Consider the following 18,190-nt stretch of genomic DNA (forward strand, 5'->3'; position numbering starts at 1 on the left):
GGCTCAGGGGGGTCAGGGCTGACAGGGAGGAGGGGGCTCAGGGAGGGGGGTCAGGAGGGCTGGCTGACAGGGAGGGGGTCAGGAGGGGGTGGCTGACAGGGTGGCTGACAGGGAGGGGGGGGGGGTCAGGAGGGCTATCAGGGTGGCTGACAGGGAGGGGGGGGTCAGGAGGGCTATCAGGGTGGCTGACAGGGAGGGGGGGTCAGGAGGGCTGATCAGGGTGGCTGACAGGGGGGGGGGTGGCTCAGGGAGGGCTAGGAGGGCAGGGTGGCTGACAGGGAGGGGGGGGTCAGGAGGGCTATCAGGGTGGCTGACAGGGAGGGGGGGGTCAGGAGGGCTACAGGGAGGGGGTCTGACAGGGAGGGAGGGGGGTCAGGAGGGCTATCAGGGTGGCTGACAGGGAGGAGGGGTCAGGAGGGCTATCAGGGTGGCTGACAGGGAGGGGGGGGGTCAGGAGGGCTATCAGGGTGGCTGACAGGAGGGGGGAGGGGGTATCAGGGTGGCTGACAGGGAGGGGGTCAGGAGGGCTATCAGGGTGGCTGACAGGGAGGGGGGGTCAGGAGGGCTATCAGGGTGGCTGACAGGGAGGGAGGGGGTCAGGAGGGCTATCAGGGTGGCTGACAGGGAGGGGGTCAGGAGGGCTGATCAGGGAGGCTGACAGGAGGGCTGGTCAGGGAGGGGGGGTTCAGGGTGGCTGACAGGGAGGGGGGGTCAGGAGGGCTATTAGGGTGGCTGACAGGGGAGGGGGGGGGGTCAGGAGGGCTATCAGGGTGGCTGACAGGGAGGGGGTCAGGAGGGCTATCAGGGTGGCTGACAGGGAGGGGGGTGGTCAGGAGGGCTATCAGGGTGGCTGACAGGGAGGGGGGTCAGGAGGGCTATCAGGGTGGCTGACAGGGAGGGGGGTCAGGGGGTCAGGGAGGGCTATCAGGGTGGCTGACAGGGGAGGGGGGGCTGACAGGGTGGCTGACAGGGAGGGGTGGGTCAGGAGGGCTATCAGGGTGGCTGACAGGGAGGGGGGTCAGGAGGGCTATCAGGGTGGCTGACAGGGAGGGGGGGTCAGGGGGGGAGGGGGTCAGGAGGGCTATCAGGGTGGCTGACAGGGAGGGGGGGGGGTCAGGAGGGCTATCAGGGTGGCTGACAGGGAGGGGGGGGTCAGGAGGGCTGACAGGGAGGCTGACAGGGACAGGGAGGGGGTCAGGGGGGGTGGCTGACAGGGAGGGGGGGGGTCAGGAGGGCTATTAGGGTGGCTGACAGGGGAGGGGGTCAGGAGGGCTATCAGGGTGGCTGACAGGGGGGGGGGTCAGGAGGGCTGATCAGGGTGGCTGACAGGGAGGGGGAGGGTCAGGGTGGCTGACAGGGTGGGGGTCAGGAGGGCTATCAGGGTGGCTGACAGGGAGGGGGGGGTCAGGAGGGCTATCAGGGTGGCTGACAGGGAGGGGGGGTGTCAGGAGGGCTGACAGGGGGTGGCTGACAGGGAGGGGGTCAGGAGGGCTATCAGGGTGGCTGACAGGAGGGGGGGGGTCAGGAGGGCTATCAGGGTGGCTGACAGGGAGGGGGGGTCAGGAGGGCTATCAGGGTGGCTGACAGGGAGGGGGGGGGGGCTGACAGGGAGGGGGGTCAGGTGGCTGACAGGGAGGAGGGGGTCAGGGGGCTATCAGGTGGCTGACAGGGAGGGGGGGGGTCAGGAGGGCTATCAGGGTGGCTGACAGGGAGGGGGGGGGGTCAGGAGGGCTATCAGGGTGGCTGACAGGGAGGGGGGGGGTCAGGAGGGCTATCAGGGTGGCTGACAGGGAGGGGGTCAGGAGGGCTATCAGGGTGGCTGACAGGGAGGGGACAGGGGAGGAGGGGGTCAGGAGGGCTATCAGGGTGGCTGACAGGGAGGGGGGGGTCAGGAGGGCTATCAGGGTGGCTGACAGGGAGGGGGTCAGGAGGGCTATCAGGGTGGGGTGGCTGACAGGGAGGGGGTGGTCAGGAGGGCTATCAGGGTGGCTGACAGGGAGGGGGGGGTCAGGAGGGCTATCAGGGTGGCTGACAGGGAGGCTGACAGGGAGGGGGTCAGGAGGGCTGACAGGGGGGGGGGGTCAGGGGCTATCAGGGTGGCTGACAGGGAGGGAGGGGGTCAGGAGGGCTATCAGGGTGGCTGACAGGGAGGGGGGTCAGGAGGGCTATCAGGGTGGCTGACAGGGAGGGGGGGGGGCTCAGGAGGGGGGTCAGGTGGCTGACAGGGAGGGGGGGTGTCAGGAGGGCTGGCAGGGTGGCTGACAGGGGAGGGAGGGGGGTCAGGAGGGCTATCAGGGTGGCTGACAGGGAGGGGGGTCAGGAGGGCTATCAGGGTGGCTGACAGGGAGGGGGGGGGTCAGGAGGGCTATCAGGGTGGCTGACAGGGAGGGGGGTCAGGAGGGCTATCAGGGTGGCTGACAGGGAGGAGGGGGTCAGGAGGGCTATCAGGGTGGCTGACAGGGAGGGGGTCAGGGGAGGGCTATCAGGGTGGCTGACAGGGAGGGGGTCAGGAGGGCTATCAGGGTGGCTGACAGGGAGGGGAGGGGGGTCAGGAGGGCTATCAGGGTGGCTGACAGGGAGGGGGGGGGTCAGGAGGGCTATCAGGGTGGCTGACAGGGAGGGGAGGGGGTCAGGAGGGCTATCAGGGTGGCTGACAGGGAGGGGGGGGTCAGGAGGGCTATCAGGGTGGCTGACAGGGAGGGGGGGGTGTCAGGAGGGCTATCAGGGTGGCTGACAGGGAGGGGGGGTCAGGAGGGCTATCAGGGTGGCTGACAGGGAGGGGAGGGGGTGGTCAGGAGGGCTATCAGGGTGGCTGACAGGGAGGGAGGGGGGTCAGGAGGGCTATCAGGGTGGCTGACAGGGAGGGGGGTCAGGAGGGCTGACAGGGTGGCTGACAGGGAGGAGGGGTCAGGGGCTATCAGGTGCTGACAGGGAGGAGGGGGCTATCAGGGTGGCTGACAGGGAGGGGGGGTCAGGAGGGCTATCAGGGTGGCTGACAGGGAGGGGGGGGTCAGGAGGGCTATCAGGGTGGCTGACAGGGAGGGGGGTCAGGGCTGGGTGGCTGACAGGGAGGGGGGGTCAGGAGGGCTATCAGGGTGGCTGACAGGGAGGGGGGGTCAGGAGGGCTATCAGGGTGGCTGACAGGGAGGGGGGGGGTCAGGAGGGCTATCAGGGTGGCTGACAGGGAGGGGGGTCAGGAGGGCTATCAGGGTGGCTGACAGGGAGGGGAGGGGGTCAGGAGGGCTATCAGGGTGGCTGACAGGGAGGGAGGGGGTCAGGAGGGCTATCAGGGTGGCTGACAGGGAGGGGGGGGGCAGGAGGGCTATCAGGGTGGCTGACAGGGAGGGGGTGTCAGGTGGTCAGGGAGGGCTATCAGGTGGCTGACAGGGAGGGGGTGTCAGGAGGGCTATCAGGGTGGCTGACAGGGAGGGGGGGGGGTCAGGAGGGCTATCAGGGTGGCTGACAGGGAGGGGGGTCAGGAGGGCTGACAGGGAGGGGGGGGCTCAGGAGGGCTGACAGGGAGGGGGGGTTCAGGGTGGCTGACAGGGAGGGGGTGTCAGGAGGGCTATCAGGGTGGCTGACAGGGAGGGGGGTCAGGAGGGCTATCAGGGTGGCTGACAGGAGGGGGGTCAGGAGGGCTATCAGGTGGGACAGGGAGGGGGGGGGGTCAGGAGGGCTATCAGGGTGGCTGACAGGGGGGGAGGGGGTGTCAGGAGGGCTATCAGGGTGGCTGACAGGGAGGGGAGGGGGTCAGGAGGGCTATCAGGGTGGCTGACAGGGAGGGGGGTCAGGAGGGCTATCAGGGTGGCTGACAGGGAGGAGGGGGTCAGGAGGGCTATCAGGGTGGCTGACAGGGAGGGGGTCAGGAGGGCTATCAGGGTGGCTGACAGGGAGGGGGGTCAGGAGGGCTATCAGGGTGGCTGACAGGGAGGGGGGGTGTCAGGAGGGCTATCAGGGTGGCTGACAGGGAGGGGAGGGGGGTCAGGAGGGCTATCAGGGTGGCTGACAGGGAGGGGGGGGGTCAGGAGGGCTATCAGGGTGGCTGACAGGGAGGGGGTCAGGAGGGCTGTCAGGGAGGGGGTCAGGGTGGCTGACAGGGAGGGGAGGGGGTCAGGGGGTCAGGAGGGCCATCAGGGTGGCTGACAGGGAGGGGGGGGCTCAGGAGGGCTATCAGGGTGGCTGACAGGGAGGGGGTCAGGAGGGCTATCAGGGTGGCTGACAGGAGGGGGGGGGCTATCAGGGTGGCTGACAGGGAGGGGGGTCAGGAGGGCTATCAGGGTGGCTGACAGGGAGGGGGGGGGTCAGGAGGGCTATCAGGGTGGCTGACAGGGAGGGGAGGGGGGGTCAGGAGGGCTATCAGGGTGGCTGACAGGGAGGGGGGGGTCAGGAGGGCTATCAGGGTGGCTGACAGGGAGGGGGGTCAGGAGGGCTATCAGGGTGGCTGACAGGGAGGGGGGGGTCAGGAGGGCTATCAGGGTGGCTGACAGGGAGGGGGGGTGGTCAGGGGGGGTGGCTGACAGGAGGGCTATCAGGGTGGCTGACAGGGAGGGGGGGGTGGCTGACAGGGAGGGGGGTCAGGGTGGCTGACAGGGAGGGAGGGGGGGTCAGGAGGGCTATCAGGGTGGCTGACAGGGAGGAGGGGTCAGGAGGGCTATCAGGGTGGCTGACAGGAGGGGGGTCAGGAGGGCTATCAGGGTGGCTGACAGGGAGGGGGGAAGGGAGGAGGGCTATCAGGGTGGCTGACAGGGAGGGGGGGGTCAGGAGGGCTATCAGGGTGGCTGACAGGGAGGGGGGGGGTCAGGAGGGCTATCAGGGTGGCTGACAGGGGGAGGGGGTCAGGAGGGCTATCAGGGTGGCTGACAGGGAGGGGGTCAGGAGGGCTATCAGGGTGGCTGACAGGGAGGGGTGTCAGGAGGGCTATCAGGGTGGCTGACAGGGAGGGAGGGGGGGGGTCAGGAGGGCTATCAGGGTGGCTGACAGGGAGGGGGGGGTCAGGAGGGCTATCAGGGTGGCTGACAGGGAGGGGAGGGGGTCAGGAGGGCTATCAGGGTGGCTGACAGGGAGGGGGGGGTCAGGAGGGCTATCAGGGGCTGACAGGGGAGGGCTATCAGGGTGGCTGACAGGGAGGGGGGTGTCAGGAGGGCTATCAGGGTGGCTGACAGGGAGGGGAGGGGGTCAGGAGGGCTATCAGGGTGGCTGACAGGGAGGGGGGGTCAGGAGGGCTATCAGGGTGGCTGACAGGGAGGGGGGGTCAGGAGGGCTATCAGGGTGGCTGACAGGGAGGAGGGGGTCAGGAGGGCTATCAGGGTGGCTGACAGGGAGGGGGGTCAGGAGGGCTGATCAGGGGCTGACAGGGAGGGGGTGTCAGGAGGGCTATCAGGGTGGCTGACAGGGAGGGGTGGGTCAGGAGGGCTATCAGGGTGGCTGACAGGGAGGGGGGGGGTCAGGAGGGCTATCAGGGTGGCTGACAGGGAGGGGGGTCAGGAGGGCTATCAGGGTGGCTGACAGGGGGGGGGTCAGGGGAGCTGTCAGGTGGTCAGGGGGGTCAGGGGGTGGCTGACAGGGAGGGGGGGGGTCAGGAGGGCTATCAGGGTGGCTGACAGGGAGGGGGGGTCAGGAGGGCTATCAGGGTGGCTGACAGGGAGGGGGGGGTCAGGAGGGCTATCAGGGTGGCTGACAGGGAGGGGGGGTCAGGAGGGCTATCAGGGTGGCTGACAGGGAGGGGGGGTCAGGAGGGCTATCAGGGTGGCTGACAGGGAGGGGGGGTCAGGAGGGCTATCAGGGTGGCTGACAGGGAGGGGGGGTCAGGAGGGCTATCAGGGTGGCTGACAGGGAGGAGGGGGGTCAGGAGGGCTGATCAGGGTGGGGCTGACAGGGAGGAGGGGGTTCAGGAGGGCTATCAGGGTGGCTGACAGGGAGGGAGGGGGTCAGGAGGGCTATCAGGGTGGCTGACAGGGAGGGGGTCAGGAGGGCTGACAGGGAGGGGGGGGGGAGGGCTGACAGGGAGGAGGGGGGTTCAGGGTGGCAGGGTGGCTGACAGGGAGGGGGGGGTCAGGAGGGCTATTAGGGTGGCTGACAGGGAGGGGAGGGCTGACAGGGAGGGGGGTCAGGAGGGCTCAGGGGAGGGGGTCAGGGTGGCTGACAGGGAGGGGGGGGGGTCAGGAGGGCTATCAGGGTGGCTGACAGGGAGGGTGGGGTCAGGGTGTCAGGAGGGCTATCAGGGTGGCTGACAGGGAGGGAGGGGGTGTCAGGAGGGCTATCAGGGTGGCTGACAGGGAGGGGGGGTCAGGAGGGCTATCAGGGTGGCTGACAGGGAGGGGGGGGTCAGGGGGCTCAGGAGGGGGGGGTCAGGGGGCTAGGGTGGCTGACAGGGAGGGGGGGGGGGTCAGGAGGGCTATCAGGGTGGCTGACAGGGAGGGGGGGTCAGGAGGGCTATCAGGGTGGCTGACAGGGGGAGGGGGTGTCAGGAGGGCTATCAGGGTGGCTGACAGGGAGGGGTGGGTCAGGAGGGTCAGGAGGGCTATCAGGGTGGCTGACAGGGAGGGGGGGGGTCAGGAGGGCTATCAGGGTGGCTGACAGGGAGGGGGGGGGGTCAGGAGGGCTATCAGGGTGGCTGACAGGGAGGGGGGGGGTCAGGAGGGCTGACAGGGTGGCTGACAGGAGGGGGGGGTGGTCAGGAGGGCTTCAGGGTGGCTGACAGGGAGGGGGGGGGTCAGGAGGGCTATTAGGGTGGCTGACAGGGAGGGGAGGGGGTCAGGAGGGCTATCAGGGTGGCTGACAGGGAGGGGGTCAGGAGGGCTATCAGGGTGGCTGATAGGGAGGGGGTGTCAGGAGGGCTATCAGGGTGGCTGACAGGGAGGGGAGGGGGGTCAGGAGGGCTATCAGGGTGGCTGATAGGGAGGGGGTGTCAGGAGGGCTATCAGGGTGGCTGACAGGGAGGGAGGGGGGTCAGGAGGGCTATCAGGGTGGCTGACAGGGGAGGGGGGTCAGGAGGGCTGACAGGGAGGGCGGGGGGTCAGGAGGGCTGACAGGGAGGAGGGGGGGGCAGGGTGGCTGACAGGGAGGGGTGGGTCAGGAGGGCTATTAGGGTGGCTGACAGGGAGGGGGGGTCAGGAGGGCTATCAGGGTGGCTGACAGGGAGGGGGGTGTCAGGAGGGCTATCAGGGTGGCTGACAGGGAGGGGGGGGTCAGGAGGGCTATCAGGGTGGCTGACAGGGAGGGGGTGTCAGGAGGGCTATCAGGGTGGCTGACAGGGAGGGGGGGGGTCAGGGGGCTATCAGGGTGGCTGACAGGGGAGGGGGTCAGGGGTCAGGAGGGGCTATCAGGGTGGCTGACAGGGAGGGGGGTGGCTGACAGGGGGGTCAGGAGGGCTATCAGGGTGGCTGATAGGGAGGGGGTCAGGAGGGCTATCAGGGTGGCTGACAGGGAGGGGGGGGCTATCAGGGTGGCTGACAGGGAGGGGTCAGGAGGGCTATCAGGGTGGCTGACAGGGAGGGGGGGTGTCAGGAGGGCTATCAGGGTGGCTGACAGGGAGGAGGGGGTCAGGAGGGCTATCAGGGTGGCTGACAGGGAGGGAGGGGGGTCAGGAGGGCTGACAGGGAGGGGGGGTCAGGAGGGCTATGACAGGGAGGGAGGGGGGTCAGGAGGGCTATCAGGGTGGCTGACAGGGAGGGGGGGTCAGGAGGGCTATCAGGGTGGGGACAGGGAGAGGAGGGGGTCAGGAGGGCTATCAGGGTGGCTGACAGGAGGGGGGGGTCAGGAGGGCTATCAGGGTGGCTGACAGGGAGGGAGGGGGTCAGGAGGGCTATCAGGGTGGCTGACAGGGAGGGGGTCAGGGTGGCTGACAGGAGGAAGGGGGGCTCAGGGTGGCTGGGGAGGGGGCTCAGGGGCTGACAGGGAGGGGGTCAGGAGGGCTATCAGGGTGGCTGACAGGGAGGGGGGGGGTCAGGAGGGCTATCAGGGTGGCTGATAGGGAGGGGGGTCAGGAGGGCTATCAGGGTGGCTGACAGGGAGGGGGGTCAGGAGGGCTATCAGGTGGCTGACAGGGAGGGGGGGGGTCAGGAGGGCTGACAGGGAGGGGGGTCAGGAGGGCTGACAGGGAGAGGGGGTTCAGGGTGGCTGGCAGGGTGGCTGACAGGGAGGGGGGGGTCAGGGTGGCTGACAGGGAGGGGGGGGTCAGGAGGGCTAACAGGGTGGCTGACAGGGAGGGGGGGGTCAGGAGGGCTATCAGGGTGGCTGACAGGGAGGGGGTCAGGAGGGCTATCAGGGTGGGGGGGTCAGGAGGGCTATCAGGGTGGCTGACAGGGAGAGGGGGTGTCAGGAGGGCTATCAGGGTGGCTGACAGGGAGGGGGGTCAGGAGGGCTATCAGGGTGGCTGACAGGGGGGTGGCTGACAGGGGGGGGTCAGGAGGGCTATCAGGGTGGCTGACAGGAGGGGGGTCAGGAGGGCTATCAGGGTGGCTGACAGGGAGGGGGGGGTCAGGGTGGCTGACAGGGAGGGGGGGTCAGGAGGGCTATCAGGGTGGCTGACAGGGAGGGGGTCAGGGTGGCTGACAGGGAGGGGGGTGGGTCAGGAGGGCTATCAGGGTGGCTGACAGGGGAGGGGGTGTCAGGAGGGCTATCAGGGTGGCTGACAGGGAGGGGGGGGGTCAGGAGGGCTATCAGGGTGGCTGACAGGGGGGGGTCAGGGTGGCTGACAGGGAGGGGGGTGACAGGGAGGGGGGGGGATCAGGAGGGCTATCAGGGTGGCTGACAGGGAGGGGAGGGGGGTCAGGAGGGCTATCAGGGTGGCTGACAGGGGAGGGGGTCAGGAGGGCTATCAGGGTGGCTGACAGGGAGGGGGGGGGGTCAGGAGGGCTATCAGGGTGGCTGGGTGACAGGGAGTGGGGGGTCAGGAGGGCTATCAGGGTGGCTGACAGGGAGGGGGGGGTCAGGAGGGCTATCAGGGTGGCTGACAGGGAGGGGGGGATCAGGAGGGCTATCAGGGTGGCTGACAGGGAGGGGGGGTCAGGAGGGCTGACAGGGAGGGGGATCAGGAGGGCTGACAGGGAGGGGGGGTTCAGGGTGGCTGGCAGGGTGGCTGACAGGGAGGGGGGGTCAGGAGGGCTATTAGGGAGGAGGGGTCAGGAGGGCTATCAGGGTGGCTGACAGGGAGGGGGTGTCAGGAGGGCTATCAGGGTGGCTGACAGGGAGGGGGGTCAGGAAGGGGGGTCAGGAGAGCTATCAGGGTGGCTGACAGGGAGGGGGGGGTCAGGAGGGCTATCAGGGTGGCTGACAGGGAGGGGGGGTCAGGAGGGCTATCAGGGTGGCTGACAAGGAGGGGGGTGTCAGGAGGGCTATCAGGGTGGCTGACAGGGAGGGGGGTCAGGAGGGCTATCAGGGTGGCTGACAGGGAGGGGGGGGGTCAGGAGGGCTATCAGGGTGGCTGACAGGGAGGGGGGTCAGGAGGGCTGACAGGGAGGGGGGATCAGGAGGGCTAACAGGGAGGGGGTTCAGGGTGGCTGGCAGGGTGGCTGACAGGGAGGGGGGTCAGGAGGGCTATTAGGGAGGGGGGTCAGGAGGGCTATCAGGGTGGCTGACAGGGAGGGGGGTGTCAGGAGGGCTATCAGGGTGGCTGACGGGGGGTCAGGAGGGCTATCAGGGTGGCTGACAGGGAGGGGGGGTGTCAGGGTGGCTGACAGGGAGGGGGCTCTCTAATGGGTTGTTTTTACATCTAGAGCATGGGTGTCAAACTCTGGCCCGGCTGATTATATTTGTTCCGCGAGACAATACCAAATTAATACTAGAGCTATTATACTGGCTGATAGGGAGCTAGGTATTATACAGCGCATTCACCACTAATACTACGAATCCCATAATGCTCTGCTGTTTTCGCGCTGACAATCAGGACAGGACCCAGAAACGCTCTCTCCTCTGTGACAGTAGTCATAGCAACATAGACGCTACAACTGTCAGCGAGCTAACCCTTCCCGAAAATGGCGAAAGAAAGGCAGAAAACAGGAGCTTTCTGGACAAGTGGGAGGCAGAATATCTGTTTACATATGTAAAAGACAAACCTGTTTGTGGAGTCAACATGGCTGTAAGTAAGGCAACATGACAGGGGAGGAAACGTCACCATGACAAATCAAGGACCTGGACATGACTCAAAGGAGCCAGAAAGTCAGAGGAGATGAAAAGAAGTTTGGCTTCACAACAGAATATGTTTAAAAAGCCACATCATCAAAGGAGGCTGCTGTAAAGGGAGGGGGTGGCAGCAGAGATCAAAATCAGCCCGGCCCTTTAATGAGGGAGAGTTCATGAAAAAGTGCATGATGAAGGTTTGTGACCTCGTATGCCCAGAGAAAAACAAGCATTTTCAAAGGTGGCTGAGCAGGAACACAGTAGCTGATCGCACATGTGATCTTGCCACCAATCTGTATGACCAGCTGATGGAAAAGGAAAAGATTTTGTTGCGTTCTCCCTCGCTGTGGATGAGAGCTGGGCATCTGATACTGCTCAGCTGTCAGTCTTCATCCGTGGAGTGGACTCAAATCTGTGTGTTACGGAGGAGCTATTAGGATTAGGATGTTCTCGGGAGTTTAGTCCAGGATTTGGGGGATGCCCAGAAATGCAAGTTTGAACTGCTTAGTAATCCCTTCGCAGTTGATGTGGAAAATGCACCAACCAACATCCAAATGGAGCTGATTGAACTCCAGTGCAACGACACGCTGAAGTCAAAGTATGATGCTGTGGGCGCCGCACAGTTTCCACGGTTCATCCCTGACACAATGCCTCAGCTCCACACCCAAGCTGCTCAGATGCTCTCCATGTTCGGCAGCACTTATCTATGGAACTTTTCTCCTCGATGAAGATGACCAAAACAACTCACAGGAGACGTCTGACTGATGAACATCTTGGCTGATACTGAGGATTTCTTCAGCTCAGAGCTTGAGCCCAGACATTGATGAACTAGCATCCAAGAAGAGATGCCAGGTATCTGGCTTGGGCACATCAGATTAGACCAGTGTGCAATAATTAACATTTTCTTTATGCACTTTTTCTTGCTACAAGGGCTTGAATGGTTGATTGATTTATTATCATTTTATTTGTAAAATTATTAGCCAGTGGAAAAAGTTTATTTTGGTATTTAAATCAGAAGGCTGCAAATAGAAAAGAGGCATACAATTTTTATTTAAATTTTATTTATTTAATAAATGAATGCCATTGATGTGTTTTTTTCATTTGAAATTCGATTTTGCATGTCTCCACTATTAAATTATATATTGTATGGTAATAAACGGCTTGTTCCATACTTCTCTGATAGAGTTCAGTGTGTCAAATCGGAGGGTCTGCTGTCCGGACCTCTGGCAGTCTCTATGGGGGTGCCACAGGGTTCAATTCTTGGACCGACTCTCTTCTCTGTATACATCAATGAGGTCGCTCTTGCTGCTGGTGAGTCTCTGATCCACCTCTCGCAGACGACACCATTCTGTATACTTCCGGCCCTTCTTTGGACACTGTGTTAACAACCCTCCAGGCAAGCTTCAATGCCATACAACTCTCCTTCCGTGGCCTCCAATTGCTCTTAAATACAAGTAAAACTAAATGCATGCTCTTCAACCGGGCTACCTGCACCTACCCGCCTGTCCAACATCACTACTCTGGACGGCTCTGACTTAGAATACGTGGACAACTACAAATACTTAGGTGTCTGGTTAGACTGTAAACTCTCCTTCCAGACCCATATCAAACATCTCCAATCCAAAGTTAAATCTAGAATTGGCTTCCTATTTCGCAACAAAGCATCCTTCACTCATGCTGCCAAACATACCCTTGTAAAATTGACCATCCTACCAATCCTCGACTTTGGCGATGTCATTTACAAAATAGCCTCCAATACCCTACTCAACAAATTGGATGCAGTCTATCACAGTGCTATCCGTTTTGTCACCAAAGCCCCATATACTACCCACCATTGCTGACCTGGAGCTCTCGTTGGCTGGCCCTCGCTTCATACTGAAGCCGCCAAACCCACTGGCTCCATGTCATCTACAAGACCCTGCTAGGTAAAGTCCCCCTTATCTCAGCTCGCTGGTCACCATAGCATCTCCCACCTGTAGCACACGCTCCAGCAGGTATATCTCTCTAGTCACCCCCAAAACCAATTCTTTCTTTGGCCGCCTCTCCTTCCAGTTCTCTGCTGCCAATGACTGGAACGAACTACAAAAATCTCTTAAATTGGAAACACTTATCTCCTCACTAGCTTTAAGCACCAACTGTCAGAGCATCTTACAGATTACTGCACCTGTACATAGCCCACCTATAATTTAGCCCAAACAACTACCTCTTTCCCAACTGTATTTAATTTATTTATTTATTTTGCTCCTTTGCACCCCATTATTTTTATTTCTACTTTGCACATTCTTCCATTGCAAAACTACCATTCCAGTGTTTTACTTGCTATATTGTATTTACTTTGCCACCATGGCCTTTTTTGCCTTTACCTCCCTTCTCACCTCATTTGCTCACATTGTATATAGACTTGTTTATACTGTATTATTGACTGTATGTTTGTTTTACTCCATGTGTAACTCTGTGTCGTTGTATGTGTCGAACTGCTTTGCTTTATCTTGGCCAGGTCGCAATTGTAAATGAGAACTTGTTCTCAACTTACCTACCTGGTTAAATAAAGGTGAAATAAATAAAATTCAATGTTAAAGCAAAACTTGTTTGGGTCCATATTAAAAGGTTAATTTGTTCAATGTTGGCCCGTGACTTTGTTCAGGTTTTACATTTTGGCCCACTGGGTATTTGAGTTTGACACCCCTGATCTAGAGGGTACTGTATTGTAATGGCCTCTGCACAGAGGGAGGGGGCTTCAAAGGCCTCTGCACAGAGGGAGGGGGCTTCAAAGGCCTCTGCATTTGGGTGGGGTCGGCTGTCAAACTCTCCTGCCTATGTTGGGCTCAAGGGCTTTGACACCTCTCACTTCACACCTCAGTGCTAATTGAAGTTGCTGTCGGATCTGTTCTGTCCTAGCAAGCTTGAAGAATTTAGCATTCAGTCCTTAAATAAAGGTGAAATAAATAAATATAAATAAAATATCAAGTAAAATATATCATTCTAAAATATTTTTTCTTCTTGACTTTAAAAGTAGCTTCAGATTAAACATGACTCACTCAAATCAGGTTGGAGGTTCCAGGTTGGATGGTGTTTTCAGGTTCCAGGTTGGATGGTGTTTTCAGGTTCCAGGTTGGATGGTGATTTCGGGTTCCAGGTTGGATTATGTTTTCAGGTTCCAGGTTGGATGGTGTTTTCAGGTTCCAGGTTGGATGGTGTTTTCAGGTTGGATGGTGATTTCAGGTTCCAGGTTGGATGGTGTTTTCAAGTTCCAGGTTGAATGGTGTTTTCAGGTTCCAGGTTGGATGGTGTTTTCAGGTTCCAGGTTGGATGGTGTTTTCAGGATCCAGGTTGGATGGTGATTTCAGGTTGGATGGTGTTTTCAGGTTCCAGGTTGGATGGTGATTTCAGGTTGGATGGTGTTTTCAGGTTCCAGGTTGGATGGTGTTTTCAGGATCCAGGTTGGATGGTGTTTTCAGGATCCAGGTTGGATGGTGATTTCAGGTTTCAGGTTGGATGGTGATTTCAGGTTCCAGGTTGGATGGTGTTTTCAAGTTCCAGGTTGGATGGTGTTTTCAGGTTCCAGGTTGGATGGTGTTTTCAGGTTCCAGGTTGGATGGTGTTTTCAGTTCCAGGTTGGATGGTGATTTCAGGTTGGATGGTGTTTTCAGGTTCCAGGTTGGATGGTGTTTTCAGTTCCAGGTTGGATGTTGATTTCAGGTTCCAGGTTGGATGGTGATTTCAGGTTGGATGGTGATTTCAGGTTTGATGGTGTTTTCAGTTCCAGGTTGGATGGTGTTTTCAGGTTCCAGGTTGGATGGTGTTTTCAGGTTCCAGGTTGGATGGTGTTTTCAGTTCCAGGTTGGATGGTGTTTTCAGGATCCAGGTTGGATGGTGTTTTCAGGATCCAGGTTGGATGGTGATTTCAGGTTGGATGGTGTTTTCAGGTTCCAGGTTGGATGGTGATTTCAGGTTGGATGGTGTTTTCAGGTTCCAGGTTGGATGGTGATTTCAGGTTCCAGGTTGGATGGTGTTTTCAGTTCCGGGTTGGATGGTGTTTTCAGGATCCAGGTTGGATGGTGTTTTCAGGTTCCAGGTTGGATGGTGTTTTCAGGTTGGATGGTGATTTCAGGTTCCAGGTTGGATGGTGTTTTCAAGTTCCAGGTTGAATGGTGTTTTCAGGTTCCAGGTTGGATGGTGTTTTCAGGTTCCAGGTTGGATGGTGTTTTCAGGATCCAGGTTGGATGGTGATTTCAGGTTGGATGGTGTTTTCAGGTTCCAGGTTGGATGGTGATTTCAGGTTGGATGGTGTTTTCAGGTTCCAGGTTGGATGGTGTTTTCAGGATCCAGGTTGGATGGTGTTTTCAGGATCCAGGTTGGATGGTGATTTCAGGTTTCAGGTTGGATGGTGATTTCAGGTTCCAGGTTGGATGGTGTTTTCAAGTTCCAGGTTGGATGGTGTTTTCAGGTTCCAGGTTGGATGGTGTTTTCAGGTTCCAGGTTGGATGGTGTTTTCAGTTCCAGGTTGGATGTTGATTTCAGGTTCCAGGTTGGATGGTGATTTCAGGTTGGATGGTGATTTCAGGTTTCAGGTTTGATGGTGTTTTCAGTTCCAGGTTGGATGGTGTTTTCAGGTTCCAGGTTGGATGGTGTTTTCAGGTTCCAGGTTGGATGGTGTTTTCAGGTTCCAGGTTGGATGGTGTTTTCAGTTCCAGGTTGGATGGTGTTTTCAGGATCCAGGTTGGATGGTGTTTTCAGGATCCAGGTTGGATGGTGATTTCAGGTTGGATGGTGTTTTCAGGTTCCAGGTTGGATGGTGATTTCAGGTTGGATGGTGTTTTCAGGTTCCAGGTTGGATGGTGATTTCAGGTTCCAGGTTGGATGGTGTTTTCAGTTCCGGGTTGGATGGTGTTTTCAGGATCCAGGTTGGATGGTGTTTTCAGGTTCCAGGTTGGATGGTGTTTTCAGGTTCCAGGTTGGATGGTGATTTCAGGTTGGATGGTGTTTTCAGGTTCCAGGTTGGATGGTGTTTTCAGTTCCAGGTTGGATGGTGTTTTCAGTTCCAGGTTGGATGGTGTTTTCAGGTTCCAGGTTGGATGGTGTTTTCAGGTTCCAGGTTGGATGGTGTTTTCAGTTCCAGGTTGGATGGTGTTTTCAGGATCCAGGTTGGATGGTGTTTTCAGTTCCAGGTTGGATGGTGTTTTCAGTTCCAGGTTGGATGGTGTTTTCAGTTCCAGGTTGGATGGTGTTTTCAGGTTCCAGGTTGGATGGTGTTTTCAGTTCCAGGTTGGATGGTGTTTTCAGGATCCAGGTTGGATGGTGTTTTCAGTTCCAGGTTGGATGGTGTTTTCAGGTTCCAGGTTGGATGGTGTTTTCAGTTCCAGGTTGGATGGTGTTTTCAGGTTCCAGGTTGGATGGTGTTTTCAGTTCCAGGTTGGATGGTGTTTTCAGTTCCAGGTTGGATGGTGTTTTCAGTGTTTTCAGGTTTCTGTTGTTTGTTTGTCAGAGCATTTGCTGTATAGCTTGGAAATACGATTCTTTGGTAGTAGTTTTGTTTGTAGTTTTGTATTTTGGAGTGAAGATTATGTTGTGGAGGGTAGTATACTGTATATGTTCTTGCCGAAAAATCCAAGATGATCTAACTCTAAATCTCTCTATATTTTTATATTTTTAACATGCTGAACAATGCAGGAGCTCACATGCAGCTGTGTCTCTCTCTCTTCGTCTCTCTTTCCGTCTCTCCCCCCGTCTCCCCCTCCCTGTCTCTCTCTCCGTCTCTCTCCCCGTCTCCCCCTCCCTGTCTCTCTCTCCGTCTCCCTCCCCGTCTCCCCCTCCCTGTCTCTCTCTCCGTCTCCCTCCCCCGTCTCCCTCCCTGTCTCTCTCTCTCCGTCTCCCTCCCCGTCTCCCCTCCCCGTCTCTCTTTCCATCTCGCTCTCCCCGTCTCTCCTGCCGTCTCTCTCTCTCTCTCCCCGTCTCTCTTCTCGCTCTCCCACTCTCTCTCATCCATCTCTCCCCCCGTCTCTCTCTCTCCCCGTCTCTCTCTCTCCCCGTCTCTCTCTCCCCCGTCTCTCTTTCCCTCTCTCTCCCCCCCGTCTCTCTCTCCCCGTCTCTCTCCCTCTCCCCCGTCTCTCTCTCCCCCGTCTCTCTCTCCCCGTCTCTCTCTCCCCGTCTCTCTCTCCCCGTCTCTCTCTCCCCGTCTCTCTTTCCCTCTCTCTCCCGTCTCTCTCTCCCCGTCTTTTTCCCTTCTCCCTCTCTCTCTCCCCCCGTCTCTCTCTCCCCGTCTCTCTCTCCCCGTCTTTCTTTCCCTCTCTCTCCCCGTCTCTCTCTCCCCGTCTCTCTTTCCCTCTCTTTCCCCCGTCTCTCTCTCCCCGTCTCTCTCTCCCCGTCTCTCTTTCCCTCTCTTTCCCCGTCTCTCTTTCCCGTCTCTCTTTCCCCGTCTCTCTCTCCCCGTCTCTCTCTCCCGTCTCTCTTTCCCTCTCTTTCCCCCCGTCTCTCTTTCCCCGTCTCTCTTTCCCCGTCTCTCTTTCCCGTCTCTCTCTCCCCGTCTCTCTTTCCCTCTTTCCCCGTCTCTCTTTCCCTCTCTCCCCCGTCTCTCTCTCCCCGTCTCTCTTTCCCTCTCTCCCGTCTCTCTCTCCCCGTCTCTCTTTCCCTCTCTTTCCCCGTCTCTCTTTCCCTCTCTCCCCCGTCTCTCTCTCCCGTCTCTCTTTCCCTCTCTCCCCGTCTCTCTCCCCCGTCTCTCTCTCCCCGTCTCTCTCTCCCCGTCTCTCTCTCTCCGTCTCTCTCCCCGTCCCTCTCTTTCCCCGTCCCTCCCCCGTCTCTCTCTCCCCCGTCTCTCTCTCCCCGTCTCTCTCTCCCCGTCTCTCTCCCCCGTCTCTCTCTCCCCGTCTCTCTCTCCCCGTCTCCCCCCGTCTCTCTTTCCCTGTGTCTCTCCCTCCCCGTCTCTCTTTCCCTGTGTCTCTCTCTCCCTGTGTCTCTCTCTCCCTGTGTCTCTCTCTCCCTGTGTCTCTCTCTCCGTCTCTCTCTCCCTGTGTCTCTCTCCCTGTGTCTCTCTCTCCCCGTCTCTCTCTCCCTGTGTCTCTCTCTCCCTGTGTCTCTCTCTCCCTGTGTCTCTCTCTCCCCATCTCTCTCTCTCAGCTATCTTCCAGATAATCCAAAGTGTCAGACAAGGGTTGTGATGGCCAAAGATCAGCACCTTCTCCTCGTGGGAAACACCAAAACCGTCACCCCGTCCCTGATACACAGGTCTCAGACGCATCCTCCTCTCTATGTCAAGTTAAACATCAGTTGATTCTACATACTGTGAATTAATGTCTCGCTCTCTCATCTCTTGTCCTCTCTCTCTCTTTTGGTGTCAAACTATGTCCAGGACTGTCTTTTGTTAATATTGATTGGTCTGTATTGGTAATGTTGAAACATGAAATGTGTTTTCCATCTAGTTATTGAAATAACCATTTTGTTTATGGAAAGTTAATGCCTGTTCTCCTGTCTCATCTGAGCTGTACTCTGTTAGTGACACTGATCCCAGGTCAGTTTGGTATTGGTCCCACTGTTGGGACGTGGGGAGAGAACCACTGCTCTAGGTTCAGTCTCATCGTGTTAGTACACTCTTTCTCTTCATGTCTCTTTCAATTAAAAAATAAATAAATTCAGTTTGCTTTATTGGCACAACGTAAGAATGTACACTACCGTTCAAAGTTTGGGGTCACTTAGAAATATCCTTGTTTTCTAAAGAAAAGCCCTTTTTTTTTGGTCCATTAAAATGACTTCAAATTGATCAGAGATACAGTGTAGACATTGATAATGTTGTGATTGACTATTGTGGCTGAAACGGCTGATTATTAATGGAACATCTACATAGACGAACAGAGGCTCATTATCAGCAACCATCACTCCTGTGTTCCAATGGAACATCTACATAGGCCTACAGAGGCCCATTATCAGCAACCATCACTCCTGTGTTCCAATGGAATATCTACATAGGAGTACAGAGGCCCATTATCAGCAACCATCACTCCTGTGTTCCAATGGAATATCTACATAGACGAACAGAGGCTCATTATCAGAAACTATCACTCCTGTGTTCCAATGGAAC

At 58.5% G+C, this 18,190-nt stretch overlaps 1 long non-coding RNA gene across 1 annotated transcript in view; it reads left to right on the plus strand.

Annotated features, from left to right (window-relative positions):
* LOC135572996 (uncharacterized) overlaps positions 1-17,877 on the plus strand; it is a 37,934-nt gene extending 20,057 nt beyond the window's left edge. Inside the window, exon 2 of the long non-coding RNA XR_010464611.1 lies at positions 17,233-17,877. This is a non-coding gene — a long non-coding RNA (uncharacterized LOC135572996). The remainder of the gene's footprint in view (positions 1-17,232) is intronic.
* The last annotated feature ends 313 nt before the right edge of the window (positions 17,878-18,190 follow it).

The sequence above is a fragment of the Oncorhynchus nerka genome, linkage group LG8 (assembly GCF_034236695.1).
Source record: "Oncorhynchus nerka isolate Pitt River linkage group LG8, Oner_Uvic_2.0, whole genome shotgun sequence".
In the NCBI taxonomy this organism is placed as follows: Eukaryota; Metazoa; Chordata; class Actinopteri; order Salmoniformes; family Salmonidae; genus Oncorhynchus; species Oncorhynchus nerka.